Source organism: Venturia canescens, chromosome 6, assembly GCF_019457755.1.
Source record: "Venturia canescens isolate UGA chromosome 6, ASM1945775v1, whole genome shotgun sequence".
NCBI classification, from domain to species: Eukaryota; Metazoa; Arthropoda; class Insecta; order Hymenoptera; family Ichneumonidae; genus Venturia; species Venturia canescens.
The window spans coordinates 13,639,061-13,656,584 of record NC_057426.1 but is presented as its reverse complement, the minus strand read 5'-3'; the positions used below and the strand labels follow the sequence as shown (position 1 = coordinate 13,656,584).

At 38.6% G+C, this 17,524-nt stretch overlaps 1 protein-coding gene and 1 long non-coding RNA gene across 3 annotated transcripts in view; one reads left to right on the top strand and one right to left on the bottom strand.

Moving 5' to 3' along the window:
* Positions 1-14,296, bottom strand: part of sbb (scribbler) — a 133,675-nt gene extending 119,379 nt beyond the window's left edge. The window contains exons 1-2 of one of the 2 annotated variants that reach the window (XM_043422264.1): positions 14,008-14,296; positions 12,184-12,939 (exon numbers count right to left, since the gene is read on the bottom strand). The gene's annotated coding sequence lies outside the window, so the exon portion shown is untranslated. Of the gene's footprint in view, positions 1-11,946; positions 12,019-12,183; positions 12,940-14,007 lie in introns of those variants that run through there. The other variant, XM_043422270.1, reaches the window with a different exon arrangement.
* LOC122412600 (uncharacterized) lies at positions 684-13,202 on the top strand. The gene is made up of 3 exons (XR_006261396.1): positions 684-1,093; positions 12,249-12,379; positions 12,853-13,202. It is a non-coding gene; the product is annotated as an uncharacterized lncRNA (long non-coding RNA).
* Positions 14,297-17,524: the final 3,228 nt, after the last annotated feature.

Sequence of the window (17,524 nt, the reverse complement as noted above, 5' to 3'; positions counted from 1 at the left end):
ATCCTACGTACCAGTGGCTCTGCAACTATACGTAATATTAGTTCATATACGCGCGCGTATCATGCAGATATATACAGGTAGGAGAGTCAGTAAATAACGTAAGAAAGTTTAAAGATCGGTTCTCTTTGCTCGCGAAAATATTCCTTTTTTTCTTCGAGCGTCGGTGTTTCGTTTTTTATTTATTTTTTCTTCTTTACCCCGGCATCTCTCTCTCTCTCTCCCTCTTGGCAGAGAATATGTACGACGATAAAAAGTTCTTAACTCTGAGCGTTGGTGGAAAATCGTAAAAATTTAACGAAAATTAATGTCGGAGGTTTGCGATGCAAAAAGCTAAGGGAATATCATTGGAAAAACTGAACGAGGAAATTCACTCCGTTTTGTTAAATGTTTCCGCGTCGTGGTAATGCGGTTCGTCAGCAGCTTCACCATTTTTCTCATTGCGCTGAAATGTCGGCGAAAAGGGCGTTCGCTTCGTTGAATTTCTCGTGATAATCCTCGGATTTTTATCCTAATGAAATTCCACAGAGGTGCAACGAATTTATGGCTTATTTCCTAACCTTTCGCGTCTCCACTGCTTCCCTACAATATTTCCTTTGCCTTCCATTTTCTCGGACACTTGTAAAGCGGGAAAAACGACACGGCAGCGCTAAAACTTGTGAACGCTCGACGAAAAATCGTCGCAGCGACGAGCCAAGCTCGTACAAGTGCCTCGTCGTCTCTTGTACGAGTTCACTCGACCTCCCAATTCATATATCACGGATTTGATCGAATAATGAATCAGCCTCTATAATAACCAATAAAGAGAAATTGTGATAATCGATATATGTTTGACCGTTGTAGTAGTCGATTATATTTCGCGATCAATGATAAATTTCCGTTTTATAAATTTACAAATAAACAGAGGTTCGCGCATATGTACACGCGCGTGTGGACGTGGCTGCGTCTGAATATGGATTTCTTGTGGCCAATAGCTATGTGGCAAAACGGTTTTTACTTTACATCCATATTTTCTCTCTATATACGTCGCACACTCATATCTCCATGTGTATAAAGCGCCTGGAATATGCTATAACCACGATAAGACCATAAGGAGGTAAGCTCAAAGTAATACCGGTGAATACATAGCCCATATTCCCAGCGTTACAATCCATGACATGAATAGCGATATGCCCGTAATAATTTAACGGTGACGAGAACTAGTCTCTCTCTCGCTCTCTCATCTTTCTCTATCTTTCGTAAACGTTACTTATCGCTTGGCGGGTTATCATTATATGTTTGCACGTTCTTTGCCTCTCTCTGTGTCTCTCTCTCTCTCTTCGAAGTTTCCTGTCCATAATGCTTTTAGCCTCAGTGCTCGTGTGCATAAATATATATCGATTGATATTATATTAACTGCAGTCATAAGTGCATCAATTTTCACTGGGATTTCTGGTGCTCAATTAATGAAAAGTTTTATACGCGGGGCTCGTGAAAAATGACGTAAAAGCAGAATTCACTTGTTACGGTAGATCGATTTCTTCGATTTTTTAAAATTATTTTTTATTTTTCATATATTGGAATTTGTATATTTTTTATTCTACAAATATCGAAAAAATTTGTCAGGTGCGATTGAAATTTTGAGAAAATAGTGTTCTCATGATACGTTTTTCCTCCAGGCTCACATTTTGAGAGAATCAACTCTTGATTGAGTGCCAACTTTTCTCGTTGCAACACCGAACAATCAATCTTTTTTTATCGCCATTTTTCACTAAGATGAAAAAAGAAATTTTAACGTCGTTTGGCCCCACCTCCAAAAATGTTGGCCCGAATTTTGAGAGAATTACTTTTTCATTGTGCTTTGACACAATCATACTTGCAATTTTGAAGAAAAACAATATTTTTTTTCACAATCACCCCAATACACATGTGTCTATAAATATTTCGGTGTACGAAAGAAATATAGAACGAGAGCGAATAATAATAACTTATATAGATGAATTTATGATAGATCAATGTTGATGTAATAATGCACGTATCGCGGTAAATTAATCAATATCCGCTGAAGCAGCGTGACGGTCGAACTGGTATACATAATAATAAGTACATAACTTGCATGGGTATACGTATCATTACGTCACGAGGCTTGTCGTCGCGTGCATTTATATCGCCGTTTTATGTTTATTTCCTATAATTTTGATAGCGGTACAATAAATCAATGATGTTATTTCTGCGTACGACAAAAGTTCGCGTGTTATTGTTATCGTTATTATTATACTGTTTTTATAAACATTGCAATTCATTATGTTTAAATAGAAACGAATAAATTGAATAACGATCGGTTGCTGCTATGATGACTGATGGAATCAGTTTTTCAGGTCGATTTTTACTCATCAACTGTTTGACGATTCTGGCCGTGCGATGCCCTCGGACGCGGAGACTCGAATTTCATCGATCGAAATAAATTTCATGTCTTTTCATCGGAACATGTATTTTTATATAGGAATGCTCAAATTATTTGTCAATACCGTAACGAATAATTGGATAACTGATAAAACTTCGATCCATCCGCGCTTCTTTGTCCTGAACAAGCTGGATTTGTCCCCGTTGAAAGAAAAGTGAAAAATTCAAACCATCATTTTCGTTCAACGAGCAATTGGATTTTCTCAAATGCGTCTAAAAAATGAGAATCGGCTCAAACGATCGGCGTGAAAGCGAAAATAACGAAAGACGGAAAGAGAGAAAAAGAAACGGAAATTTCGTGAAAAGGGCGCTATCAATCGAGCGCACCTAAATATACATATAGCCAATGCAGGGTTTTATTGCTGCATTGGCGAATGTGTTTTGTCGGTTTTAACCGCGATATTATGTACCTTGTACGAGGAGTGTACAGCAGATTCTATGCACTCATTAGTCGCATATTCATGTGATTATACGTTTCTATATTTATAGAAATAAATGAATTAAATAAATATTCTTCGATTTGTTTGCATATGCGATAAGGGCTTGAATGTACACAGGAGAGTCATGTTTTATGTATCGCGGGGCTCGTGATATATCGAGGTAGCGTAATGTGCGACGTTATATACGTTTATGCGAGTTGCGGCACTGTCGACTGCAAAATTCTACATACGTGTCGGTTGACTATATTCAAAGTGCGAGAGGGAGAGAAAGAGAACGGGCAAGCGAGAAAAATGTGGAGAAAGAGAGAGGGGGGAAAGAGTTCTACGTGTTTTCACTATTTTACACACAGCTCAGAGCTTCGGCGAGAACAGATAAAAGCGTGGGCGATCGCGCATATAATCTACATAATTATAAACACGCGTATATATGCATAGCTCGTAAATTGAAACAAGAAAATTGATGACACGTTACGTGAAAAGTTTCCCGATTTTTTGGAGCTCAAAACCTGCGATACTGTTGCCGAGTCACGTTTCTAATTGTGGTAATTGGAATTTATCATTTCGCATGTTGGTTTAATGAGAGACTCCGAGTTATTTTGATCGGAGTTTCATTAACGTGGTTTATCGAATTTTGTGAACATAGTTTTGTCCGCGCAGAGCATAATTGTATTCTTGAGCGTGCTCGTTTGTAATTTTTCTTGAAATTTTTGTCCAATTCTTTTGGTCGCAACTTGTTTTTGTAATGTTGTCTTTGTATATTTGGTGGTTTTAATTTTTCCGTCCAATTTTTCTCCTTTTTTAAATTTTTCTCTTTCTGAATTGAAACCGTTGATTTCCAAGATTTTATGAGCGGCTGCCCACAGCGCACAGCGATGTACTTGTCTTTAGTTTCTTTACAGAATTTTACGCTGTGTTTCAGGTTTTAGTCTTAAGTGACTTTGGCATATTTTTTTCAACTTCACATCTCGAGCCCAAAAAACATGGAAGTCAATATTTGTATATTCAAATGAAACGCTCACTATAAAAGCCTATATTATGGAATACACTATGACGCCCACGCATTCGACTCCCATAGCGAATTTTGAACAGTCCAACATAAGTGGCGATATTCATCGAAACGTTAATTGGCCGTAATAGTGTCACGGCGATGTTCCAGTTTTGAATGAACCCTTTTTTCATGCAAATGACTTTCATTGAAATTCAATTAGCTCCTATACGTACGAATATGCAAATGGAAAATATATATTGATCCACGCGCGTTTCTTCAGCTCGAACACAAAAAAGGCATTAAATGATAAAAATTTATAGCTTCGCTAAAAGGGGAAAACTAATAAGAAAAATAGCCGTAGAAAGTGGCTTTTATCAAAGTTCCCAATACATCTAGAAACACGCGCCAGTTGCACGAACCCGTGCACATCGGTACATACGCTTACTCACCCCACAGCCATTATCAATTAGGTATTTTTATTATAATCAGTCTCGTTCGGTGATGCGATTTATTCATGAATATTCATCGCGAGTGCCAATGTTATTACTATGATTATTATTGAGTATGATATCGTATCTTCTTCGCGTTTGCGGGCGTGTGTCCTCTTTTGCGGTTGCACTATTACTATTACTAAGTTGTGGACGTTTGGGAATTCGTCGAATGCTTTTTTCATATGATAATATGCGATAAATTGTTCAGGGTAGACCGCGGACGCGACGGTATTTATACGAGAAGAAAGTGTCAATAAATATGCCAATAGAACGAGAATCAGAATCAATACGTATCATTTCCATTCATAAATAATTTGTGCAATTCATTTCACTTTAAATTCTGTTTGATTATTCCGAATGGATAATTAATGAAACGTACATTTTTAACTGCAGTACAAATTGATGTGAACATTGAATTGGTGCAGTTTCCGACGCTCGAAAATGTGCAGTAGAATAACGAATTCTCGATGACATTCGCGTTTAGTTGCGATAAATTCATTTCTAAGCCATCAAGATTGATAGACGAAATTTCGGATGGTTTTTTCTTTGATGTAAATCGTGGAAAATAGTTTGAGAATCACTGCCTCAAAGACTGAGCTCCATCAGAGTGTTTCTCCTATAGAGAATCTACGCCCGCATCGATCTCGTTCCTCGAAGTTAATCAAACGAGCTCAACCGCCAGACTCCCTATACGAACACACAGACGGAAACACACGATGAGAGACAGCAGTATCGAAGAAAAACAGGCACTCGTGCTACACACCAATATCGTACTCTGTCAGCTTTTTCTTTTTCTGTCACTCGTTTGATAGACACTATAGTATGTGTTCGTCGACTATACACGAGGTTGAAAATCGAGAGAAAGAGGGTGAGCCTATAAAAGAGAGAAAAATAAAGATAAAGATAAGCTAATGATAATACGATCGTTATCACGATTACTTCCGGCGTGCGTAACCCCCCCACATTCTCGTACTTGAGCTCTGCTCCCCATTGTAACTTGTGAACCCTCACAGGGTGTCCCGAAAACTCATCCCAACAGCTTTTCTATCTCGCGTTGCATTTTTCGTTGGTTATCGAAAAATATCGAAAGTAAAAGCAGTAGAAATTCAATAACTAAAATCCAAAGTCGATAACGCCTTCTCTGAATCGACTTTTCTCCGGAAATGACGTAAGAATTTAATTTCGAGTTTTTTTTTTATTAAAGATTCACAATTTTTTTCATTCTACAATCAACTGTATTTCGATCTCGTAAAATTTGAATTACTCTCGAATTAAACATACGAGCAAAGTTAAAAATGGTTTTGTTTATTTCTCGACACTGCGCAAACGGTGGGAAGTTTTTATTCCAAATCGTTGTCGATTTTAAGCTAAGCTTACGAGCACAATTTGGTATTAAGATTGTGGACTCCCTGTACGAAAATACATAATGAGCAGTACTCCCACGAAAGAGCACGTGCATCAGCAGCAGGTACTGAAGCGTAAATCGCGGTAATCGTTTGTAAAATATACGCGTTCGCATACATAAATCTATTTATATTGTAAACGTTGAAAAAACGGCGTGTACAGTGGCCATTACTAGAAAACAGAAAGAGGAGCGGAGTGTCGAGTTTGAGAGGAAGTAGACCGTATCAGAGACAAAAGCGTTGTACATTACTTATGTTTATTCGCTTGATACACACGCAGGCGCGCGCACGCGTCGATGAGCGCCGCATGGATTCGCTTCGTGACCCAATCATTCAATCATCAATCACTTTTTTTCGCTTCGGTTTACATAATTAATAGTTTGAACGTCGGCTTCCTTGATAGAAAACTTGACTCATTATTCTCAATTGAATAACCGAAGGAATTCACTGCCATCGGTTCATTTGAAACGACGTGCATGATTGAATAGAAAAAAGGTATTCCGATGATATCGGGCTTGATATGATTGCATTTCCACATTGTAGATTCGTGAGTGCGCATCGATCCGAGTAGGATCGACACGCGACGCAGGAGAACTGAGCCCTTTCTAAAAGTTTCGAAAATCTTAGAGCCTCGTATAAAGTTTCAAGGGAGATTTGCCACTTGGAAAAATCTGAGGTAAAGACCGAAGTTTACGTGCTCGGAGTCGTGTTTTGTCCGGAGAGAGAGAGAGAGAGAGAGAGAGAGAGAGAGAGTGAGAGAGACGTTGCAGACACTCAGAGCCGACAATCAACGTTAGAGAAACCTCGAAATGGTTTCTCTCAATTAGCGAAAGGTTGATTGGATGTCAGATACATGTGCCAGCGTACACACCGACTCCCAATAATATATATGTCAAAGCGTGCAATAATAATAGGGGAATGTACTTGGAAAGGATCGATTAATAATCAGGGTAATAACAACGAGTAAAAAAAAATTGTACTCGTAAACTGACGAGTCCACTAAACGAGGAAATAACTGAAAAGCTCTTGGTAGGAAACACATATAAAAAGAGAAAAGTCAACGAAAAGGATAAGGAGAAAAAAATGTTGAAACTAAGCGAGACTTTGTCACTCTGAAGTTGTTACACACATAGTTACTCGTTGTCTCGTTCGAAAGAAAAACGTTTTGCTGTCGAGTCTCCAACAATTTACGAGAGTGCATTCTATAGACAGGAGAAACATTGACTCCCGTTTCGAGAGAGATATAGGGGGTGAAAGGGAGAGGGAGGCATCGGAAAAGAGAAATGAGCGTAAAGTGTATAGGTATCGATTGCAACGAAGGAAGGAAAAAAGTGTGCTATTTACAGAAAAAATGGAGGTTCATTCGATTTAAAAAAATTGACTTATAATGGGATCTGTTGCGAGAAGTACAGAGTTTTTATTTTTTCAACAATAATGGTTTTATTGACCTCTTTCTCGACTGTTCGACGACGGAGTTTCAACTGAAAAACCGTTCATCTTGGAATAATATTCTTTACCATAATCTTCTTCAGGCAAATGCCGAACGACCCTTTGTTCGATCATATAAATGTACAGTAAACATAGACGAAGACGCGAACACCCATCAATTACCATAGAATAGAAATCGCCTGATTCGCATGTATACATCCTCGAGACGAAGCTTCAATCGAACTTAATCTTTTACTATGAAAATCTGTTTAAATAGTTGGATATGAAATGCACTGAGAAAAAAAATTGCTGCAACATGTACATGTCTAGTTGATATTTGTGGTGCTTGATCTAACATCCACTTGCGACAAATAAGTTCATTTATCCGAAATTTTTGTTCATGTGAATTAACTAAACACGAGTGAAACGAAATATCTTTTGTTCGAAGGACTCGAAACATTTGTTTATTTATACTTAATTCAGATACACTTTTGTGATATATTCATTTGAATATCAAGTACTGAAGTATCTAAACGGTTTTGTTGATAATGATAAATATTTTGTAAATCGAATCATACTGGGGAGTTGCTTATAACCCAAAATTTGTTGAAATGTATTATTTATATTAGCCAGCATGATTTGTGAAAAATAGCAAATCATTTTGATAGTCGGATTTTTTCTTCTCATCTATCTAAATCTCATCGATGACGAATCAAATCAATTGTCTATAGAAATGTCGACCTCGAAAGAAAGTTAAGTATATTTGATGTTTGTTTATTTCTTAACTAACCAACCGAATTTCTGCCTGATCAAATGGTTGATTTTTTAAATTTCAATTGTTGGTACGAAAAACTTTTTTTTTACGTATTCCTAGTTTTTGGATGCTGCATAATCCGCATCCTGATCGGTCGATCGTGTTTCGACAATGTTTGTGAATAAATTTGACTTTGAAATGTTTGTTTTTCCTTTACGAACACCTAAATGACACAAAAATAATTTCTACAGCAGTATTATTAGTCTGTATCTTTATTTTTGGAGTGAAAATACATGGGCGGAGTCGAAAACAGTAAACGAAATTGGCATCAAGTTTACAGACGTGTGGTAAATGAAACCGAGCTCAAGGTAGTTGCGTAAAATGGAGATTGAAGGCCTGGAAAACAAGCAGACATTGTTCAAATCTATACGTACTCGTACTACACACATATGTATATATTTAAGTTCGATTACCAGGACGATGTCTACTTGCACTCGAACGTGAAACGTTTTGTCTTCGATTCTCGTGTCAACTTATCAACGAGCCGGCGAATGAATCAGAGAGCGGAGCGAAGAAGGAGGAAATAAGACAGAACAATCGCGAGAGAATGAGCGAGTGAAAGATAGAGAGGGAGAAAGGAGAATTCGATATCCAATTAACGTACACTGTACATCGGGAATTCCATGTGTAATCGACGAATTTGCTTGTGTCAATGAGTTTACAATCAACGTTTGTTTAAAAATCTGAATTTTCTGTATTCGTGCGAAAGAATTACAATTTTTGTTCTTCCCAATCGCTGGAACTCGAGAAATTCCGTAACGCGAAATGACAATTCTTTTGACTTGGAATAGGAGTTTATAAACTCAAGAAAATGAAAAGCACGACGAGGAAATTTTTCGACCGAAACGGATCTCGCTTATTCATTGAACTGTTGAAATATTCAGTTTGCCAACTAATTATTTTCGTAACGAGACAAACGAATTAACGAACACTAAAAGTAAATTTTTATGATTGAATTTTGAGCCAATAATTCACCAGATTACCTCAAAAATATTCATAAGCAATCGAGCTAAATATTTACCGCAATTTAAAAATATCAGTCATCCGAACAAAGTCATCCGTTGCATCGTTAATTTATCCCCCGCAAAATTGGATTCAAAAAAATCGTACTGGAAATTCCTAATGAAAGTATCTACATGATTGAGAGTGAACGCTGCAAATGGATATTGGCGGTCGATCATCGAAGTACGGAGGGTCGAAGGTTTGAGACAGAATTCTCTGTGGATATGAATTATCTACGTATGCGAGAACGATTTTCTAGAAGCCCTAGTACGTGTGACCTGACACTGGTACTCGGTGTTGAGGAACACGCGAGAGTTGCGAAAGGGTTGGAGGGCTCTAGGCAGGAAAAAGAGAGGTCGGGAGGGAGGAAGAAAACGAAGGAAAAAGAAGAGAGAGAGAGAGAGAGAGGAGGAGGAGAGGGGGGGGGGGAGAGAGAGAGAGTCGAACGAAACGAGTGGGGCAGGAGCAGAGGGAGTCGGTGAAGCAGAGGACGTGCAAGAGAAAAATGTACGAGGAAAAGAGCGCTAGAGGTGAAAAAGAAAAAAAACGAGGTAAAAAAACGTGGAAGCTCGAGAAATACGTGAGAGTTGAACACAGCCTGTAAATCACAGTGGAAACCAACGAATCCGCATGTACGAACCCGATGAATTAAAAAGGAGAAAAAGCGAATAGGAACGAAAAGATACGAATAAATAAAAGAAGGCGAGGGAGAGAGGGGGAGATAAAAAACGTAAAATCTGCAGCCGCGAGAGCACGAAATGCATCATTTCATTATGCACGAAATGATGTATGCATTCGCGTTGGATTATATGTGTAAATGTGAATGTACACCCGATGTATGAATCCACGTGTTATCGGTGTGTTTCGCTTATTGGTATAGAGACGCCGCATTCGCGTTATCGTATCAAAAGTAGTCGTAATTGAATAATTTGCGATTTTAAAGGGTTCTCGTCGAAATAAATTTGATCAAATCGTATTTTTACTTGGAAATTTTTTTAAAAACTCAAACAGCTCATCGACTTAAAACAATAACGAGGCTGAAGTTTGCAACGTTGGAGTGTGCAACGAAAATAACATTTGTAATTTAGCAATTTTTTATTTCCCGAACCGGATTGGAGGATTACTGGAATTATTGGAGAGTTTTTTATATCGTTTCGTTGGACTCCAACGCTGCAAACTTCAGTCCCAAAAATAATAGTTAATTTTTAAAATTTTTAAAAAGTGAATAAACTCCCATAATTATTTGCAGCCAATGATGAGAAATTCACGAGCCCGCGGTTTCGGTACGTTTTCGCTCAAATAAAAACTGGTAGAGAATTGACCATCGCAGTGCGTTTGCGATTTCGGAGCGTGGAATATTGGTGCAGCGCCTCGAAGCCACGAGATCGCAATTACAAGACACTTTATATACGTTTGAGTTTAACTTGCCATGTGTTTGCACGCCTGTACACCGCAGTTATACACGCAGCTTTCCGGGTGTGATATTTCGTGAGGGCGTGTACGGGGAATCAAGTTATATATTTCCGAGCTTCCATCCGGGCCACGCGGCTAAGATAAAGGAGTAAAAAATCTCGAGAGAGAAAAAAACGAACGAAAAATAAAATGAAATAACAGCTCTCACGTACACTATGTTTGTACGTTGCGACTCAAATTACCGCGTGCATGCGAGTTCTCATATATTATTACGACTCTCTCTCTTTCTCTGAGTTCACCGATTTAGTGCACGACTCAATGAATCGCACTCGGTAAAATAAATGTTTTATTTCACTCAAAAATTCATCGACGAGCTCGTCCAATAAAAAGTGGTTTGTTTTTTCTTACAATTTATTTGTGAATTTTATCATTAATTCGAGGCATTTTTAATAAATATCTGTGTCTCAGGTTTGTTATCGCAAAAAGCTCAGTTGTTGCGAAAGAGTTCGACGAGCAGGAAAAATCGAAAAAGTACTTTTCCACCGAACGAAATACCATTAATATTCTAACATCCAGCTGCTATCATCGGAAATTAAAGACACGAGTGCGGAAATATTGAAAAACCCGAAAATACCGGAGATGAAATAAAAAATAAGCGAGTCAAAGCAAATAAGGAGAAAGAATAGCACGGTGCGAATCGAATAAGTTTTTCAAAAATATGTTTTCATAGGGCGTAATACGCATATATATCTGTGTCTGTATCTATGTACTTATTCTGCTCATTCGGGAGAGTGATGTATATTCACTTTGAGCTTAACCGCCGCCCCAGGGAGTCAGAATTCAAAGAGTGAGCATTTTTTCTTTCTCTCTTTCTCGCCCTCGCTCTGAGAGCAGTCTCTCAACAGACTGTGCGCGCACGAAAAGGATGAAAGTATGTATTTATATACGCAGCAGTGGTCCATACATAAGACAGGGGGGAAAGACGGCTAGTTTGAGCCTCGACGAGTGAAAAGCTCTTTAAAAAAATTCTATGCCCTCGTGTTCGTCGCATTCGTGTCTCAGCGGATCTCCTGAATATAATGTGTACATATATTTGCCCTTTTACATCGCATATATCGATATAAAGATATAAAAACCATTTTTTCTGTTCCACATTGTATGAGATGCATAAATATACATATTTAGACACATGTTTCTTCAAAAACATAGATAAAAAGTAAAACCCTGCTGGCGCCCGCGCACTCCGCACGACACGGAACAAAGCTCTGGCTCTGTTGCGGAGCAACATCGCCGCAGAGCGCGCATGTCCCTCGTGTTTTCTACTAATACGAATACACGAGTATTAAAAAGTATAGAGAGAAAGGGAAACAAAAGTGCACGATACACTCGAGAGATAATAATTTCATTCTAAAAAAAAACGCCCTCACGAAGCCCATTTTTTAAACGAGATTACGCACAAAGCCTCGTGGAATGTCAAGCGAAAAATCATCGTCCAACAAATTCTGCACGAATTCTTTTACCTACTTACCTCTTTCGCTAAGTAAATTTTTAAATGGGAGTCGTGTCGAAAGTTCACTTATTTTCGTATTCGAACCCTTTCGCGAATTCGAGATTCGGAATTCGCGCATTTTTTTAGCACTTTGGTCGAATCTAATTATAGAAATTCAATGAAATCATTGAAAAGTCGATTGATTTTTTTTCAATAATTAAAACAGAGTAATGACACAAATACGTGAGAAAATTACGAAATAAAAGCATCGCGTACCATTGTGTTTCTCGTTTGCGTTGATGGAGAGTCGATTTGATTTTGTTTTCTCTTCAATTTTTCAGCCGCACGAATTATTGGGACGCCCGTTTATCCTCAGCTGTTCGATGGACGTGTCCAACGTTGATAAAAAGGACACGAGGAACGCCGAGAGTAAAAAAAAAAAGACGGAAATTAGTGGGAGAGTGAGAAACAGGTCTCGGAGTCGAAAGTTGCTTTTTTAATCTTTTTCCGTTTAATCCAGCTTTTACCGAGACGCGATGCTTTTTCGTGATCCATGCACGCACTGTGGACGCGTCCACTCGAGTTTTCCAGCCTCTCCCGCGCCTTCGAGCCTTTTTATCCTCCCATCCACCCTTGCTCTTGCACTCGTGTTTATTAAAATTATTTTTCTTTTTTTTTAACCACACACACACGCACACACACACACACACACACTTGTCGCGAGGAATTAAAAAAATTATAATTTTCGAATCATCCCATCCTATCACTGTTATCGTCGTCAATAAAATTGTTGTTATTCTTGTCATTCATTTATCCATCAAAACGGAGCACAACAAATTTTTTCCCCCACGATTTCATCAAACATCTCGTTTGTAACATTACTTTCTTTGTTGATCACATTTTTTTTTATACGCTCGAAACACCCACAGATTCCTTCTGTTGCAGGGGGAAGAGGAAAAACCTCTCACAGAGGGCGTTCTTTGATATCACTCCTCGCTCCTGCATATGCCCGAGTCACCAACACTTTCATTTCTACAAAAAAAGAATCACAGAGGGCTTTGTAGCTGACGCGACGATCGTGGAATTTGATTAATTGGAATAATTATGTCATCGGTATTTCAGAGAAAACGGGATGTTTTACGATTCGTACTCGATTCTACTAACTGATCCAAGAACGAAAGTAAGCGAGAGAGAGAAAAGGGCTTCGAATGCTACTCGAGTCCACGATTCTCAATAATTTGGTCGAATTTCCGACAAATAAATAAGCATTTTTACAATTTTATGTTTTTAATCAATTTCCGTATTCGAATTTCATTTCGCATTCTATTTACGTGACGAACTGTTTATTTCATATTTTCATTTCTCGCTCGTGAATGAGTAAAAGTATTTCGATTAATGCCTTTTGAATAATGACGAAAAAATGGTACACATTGAAAAAAAAAATATAAATAATTCAATAAATTAGCGACACAACGGGAATGTTTTTCCTTTATTCCCAGCAGCGTCGAAGAAAATATTAAATAAAAGTGTAATAGAGAAAAATGAAATGAAAGACACACACGAAAAGCAGCCACACAGGAGTGAAACAGAAGGTGTTCGTGTACATACACATGTTAAATCGGAGTGTTTGTCGAGGCATTTATGTATACATGATCGATCGTATAGGGGGAGTAAATAAAGTGAACATGTGTGCAGGCCTGGCTCAATACGATCGAATCCAAACGAAGCCAAACACGAAGGGGCGATATAAATGAGATTAAAGAGAGTGAAAGAGGGAGAGAGAGCGAGGGAAAGATGAAAAGAGAAATTCCGGTACGACGTTCCGCGTCGGGGAAAGATCGTCTCTCCTCGTTCAGCTTAGGATGCCGACGACGACGAGGATGCCGGGCGTCGCGACGCCCAGGTCACACCCGAATCTCCCGCTGCTTCGGAGCTTGCGCCACGATCTTGAAACAGGAGAGAAACGACCAGCCGAGAGAGATTACTATCTTTCCTCAGCCTGATTCTCCATTTTTATCCATTATTATTTTATCAATAACGATTCTTTAAACTTCTCTCTTTCTATCTTATTTCTTCTGCTTTTGGCAGCATCATTCTCACCGCAAACGCTCGAGAACGGGCAACGGCAGCGATAACCATAACAACAAGAGGAAAACAACTGAACCGTTCGGACGTTAAACGAGCACGTTTTCTTTCACGATCATTCGTTTTCGTTTGATGCACCCAAATCTTCTTCCTCTCTCGTCCCTCCTCCCGATCATCCGAGAATGGACCGAGATATAATCGCGTAAAAGGCTTACGAGCTCCGCACGCGAGACAGAGAGAGAGAGAGAGAGGAATGAAGAAAAAAAACGACGGCCTTTCACTGCAACACCCGCGCCCGCGTCACAAAGCACTCGCAGGAACACACCAGCAGCCACAACACATGGACCGCGAGAGATTTCCCTCTCTCCTTTCCTCTTCATTCCCTCAGCCATCTCTTCCCGACGATCCTCCGACTCCTCCGCGCCTCCTCCTCGTCCCCAGACATCGACCATTTTCGACCTAACTCGGCTATCCTCGGTTCCAGGGACGTCACCTCACCACCTCGAACCCGCGAGGTTCGTCATTTTTCTCGTCGTCAAATTCATTCTCGCTTCATCACCTTTCCAACAACAAAAAAACACGATCGAAATAAAAACACTAAAATGAAGAATTTGCGGCAACGTTGATACATTCGAGACGGCTTCTCAGTATTTTTATCATTTTTTTCGAAATATAAACAACAAAGTTCTATCAAAAATGAAGACGAGAAATAAAATGAGCTCGATTATTCGACGAAACATTGATGGCACGCGGTATAAAAAGAATCGCTTTACGAAGCAAGGTACATCTGATTCAATTTTTATTTTATTACGAAGCATATTTTTCAATATTTTGATTATCGGAATTGCAGAGTAAAAAATTGAATCTGCAAGACCAAGTGTACGGAGAACGAATAAAATTGAAGCGTTTCGAGGGAGGAAAAGTGTCTCTTGTCGCATCGTATTCTTATAAATTCAGAGATCGTATCTAGTGACGTGTGAAAAAAAGAAATATCGAACGAATCGAATCTCTAATGAAAAGTTGCGGTGTTCGTGGCAAGAACGGCGGAGAAGAGAGATGGAAAAAGAAGGAGAAAGAGAGCAACGAAAGAAAATAAAAAAGGGAGTCTCGATGCTCGTACGTTACATGTCTCATACGCGTAATTAATTAATGTAAGCGTAGGCGTCTCGGGTAATCAAGAATTAATGGGCCAACGAAAGAGCAGTAGCCGAGACTCGGTGAACGTGGCACGATAACTTGTTTCGTTATTTTTCTTTCGCCTTTCTTTTCGGCGTGTAACATCGAACTGTACACGTACGTACATGTTAATTTATTCGTGTCCAATGAAAAAAAGGTTCACCGCGCGCACCATGAAAAATGTCTTTCCTTCTCCTACGTTTCCTCTCTCCCATCGTTTCTTTTGATCAATAATTCCAAAAATGTAAGAGCATCGATTTCTAAACATGCCCGTAGGATCGTATTTTGTGGGTGTTTAAATTGGCTCGATTTTTACTTCCTAATTAAAGATATCATCACTCTGAATTAATGTCAGAGTTATTAATTCAAAATTGTAAATAAATCTTTTCAACTTATCTTTTAGCCAATGAAATTACAAGCCATTAATTGAACAGGGAATCCATCACTCCGGCCAAGAAGAAAGAAAATGCCAAAATAAGCAAATGCGAGGTTATACGAGTGCTCGTTACCAATTTTCGTTGAATCTTTAACGTAATATATCTTCATTACTAGTAAAACAATCGTCTCCAATTTTTTCCCAGACCTTCGTTATATACTTCATTCTCACTGTGTACATTTTTCACAAACTTCGTAAGAAGCGTTCATTCGTTATCTGCGGAAAGATAAACGATTTTTTTTCACATAGTCCCTACACCCCTGTGTATTTTTCTTCACATTTAAAAACGTTTGAACTCTTGAAAATTTCATATCTGTGTCAGTTGCATGACTACTCGTTTTTAAACTCTGTGCAAATTTCTTCAAGACTTTCTTAATAAAATCGTTTCGTGCATGAACTATACCTCAAAGGGTTAACGAAAAAGAAGGAAGGCAGAAACAACACAGGAAGAGAAGAGTCTCGATGAAAACATATGACTAAATCTCTTTACAGCATGTATATCTCTCCCGTCTTATTTTCACACGCTCGATCGCCACGCTGATTTATCAAAGAACTCTTTTATTCGTGCATTGAGTGCACATGGCTATATAAATAGTGATTGGAATAATAGGAACATAAATATAACACGACGAGGGACAAACATGATCGATTTATATGGGAGCCCTTGTGTAAGACCGCCTAATCATTTTATTGACGACATCGTACATATACCGAGTCAAAGAACGATTCGTCTATACTTTTACACACGTATATGTGAATGTGAGTATTGGTGATTCGTAACGTGTGTCGAGATCGCGAGGATCGATAATCGATTGACTCCCGGCGACCTCGTCGCCGCGTCGTCAATACAGCAGCCTCATTCATTTTCACATACTTTTATTTTCTCTATGTATGCGGATATAGATATACATCTACAGACCTAAATACATAGCAACGCGGGAGATGGATAGATTGAGTAAGTGAGAAAGAGAGAAAAAACGGGCGCACGGGTTACTGCGTATGGGACTTTCCGAGTGGATATGAGACGCGATAAACGCACGGAGAAAACGAGGCTGAAAATTCTAGAGGAAAGTACTAGGAATATAGTATCTCGGGGACAGTATATTACGTACTAGATTGCAGTATTAATTCGAAGAGCAGTTATAAGAATTGTTCTATCCACCATAGTAAAAATACCAGTGCCCATAGCTTTTATTCAAAAGACTCGAGAGCCTTTTTCTCTATAAGCATAGTGAAAAATGTTTTCAGTCACTTCAAATGTTTATATATTGTTAAGTGTGCTTGGGCAACCTTGAAAAAAACTATATTTATGGTAAAATGTCACACGTATTCGGTGTGTATTCGTGTATTTATAATGAAATTTACTATGCTGACAGTCAAAATTTGTGATACACAATACATTTCCACTTGTCAGTAAGTGCTAGTATCTAACACGATGAATAAGACTCGAAAACGAAACGAAATATAGTTCCTACGTGCACCACTTTTTGCTACCCACATAAAGCTGTTTAGTAGAATTCAAGGGACGAAAAATGGTAAAATTCAAAAATTACTATGCTGTTTGTAATCGGTGTCTAAATATTTGAAAAATTCTTGAAAAATAATATATTCCTCACTGTACAAAACGAATCCGTTTTCTCCGTGTGAGTAACGACCGTTATTCTGGTAGCAGTTCCATTGAGAATTTGTGGAAATACAGTATTAGCGACGATTGCGCGAAGGTTGGAAAGAAAGGATGCCGGGCGAAGAATGACATTTCAATATGAGATATGGCTTGAAAATAAAATGATTATCTTTGAAAAGGCCCGTGCAACGGTGTTTACGTTTTATTGAAACGACGTTTGATAAATTCTCGAGATTCTTTATTAATTATTTTTCTCTTCATTTTATCGAGGATCTCTCATGACAAGAATTTGCGAA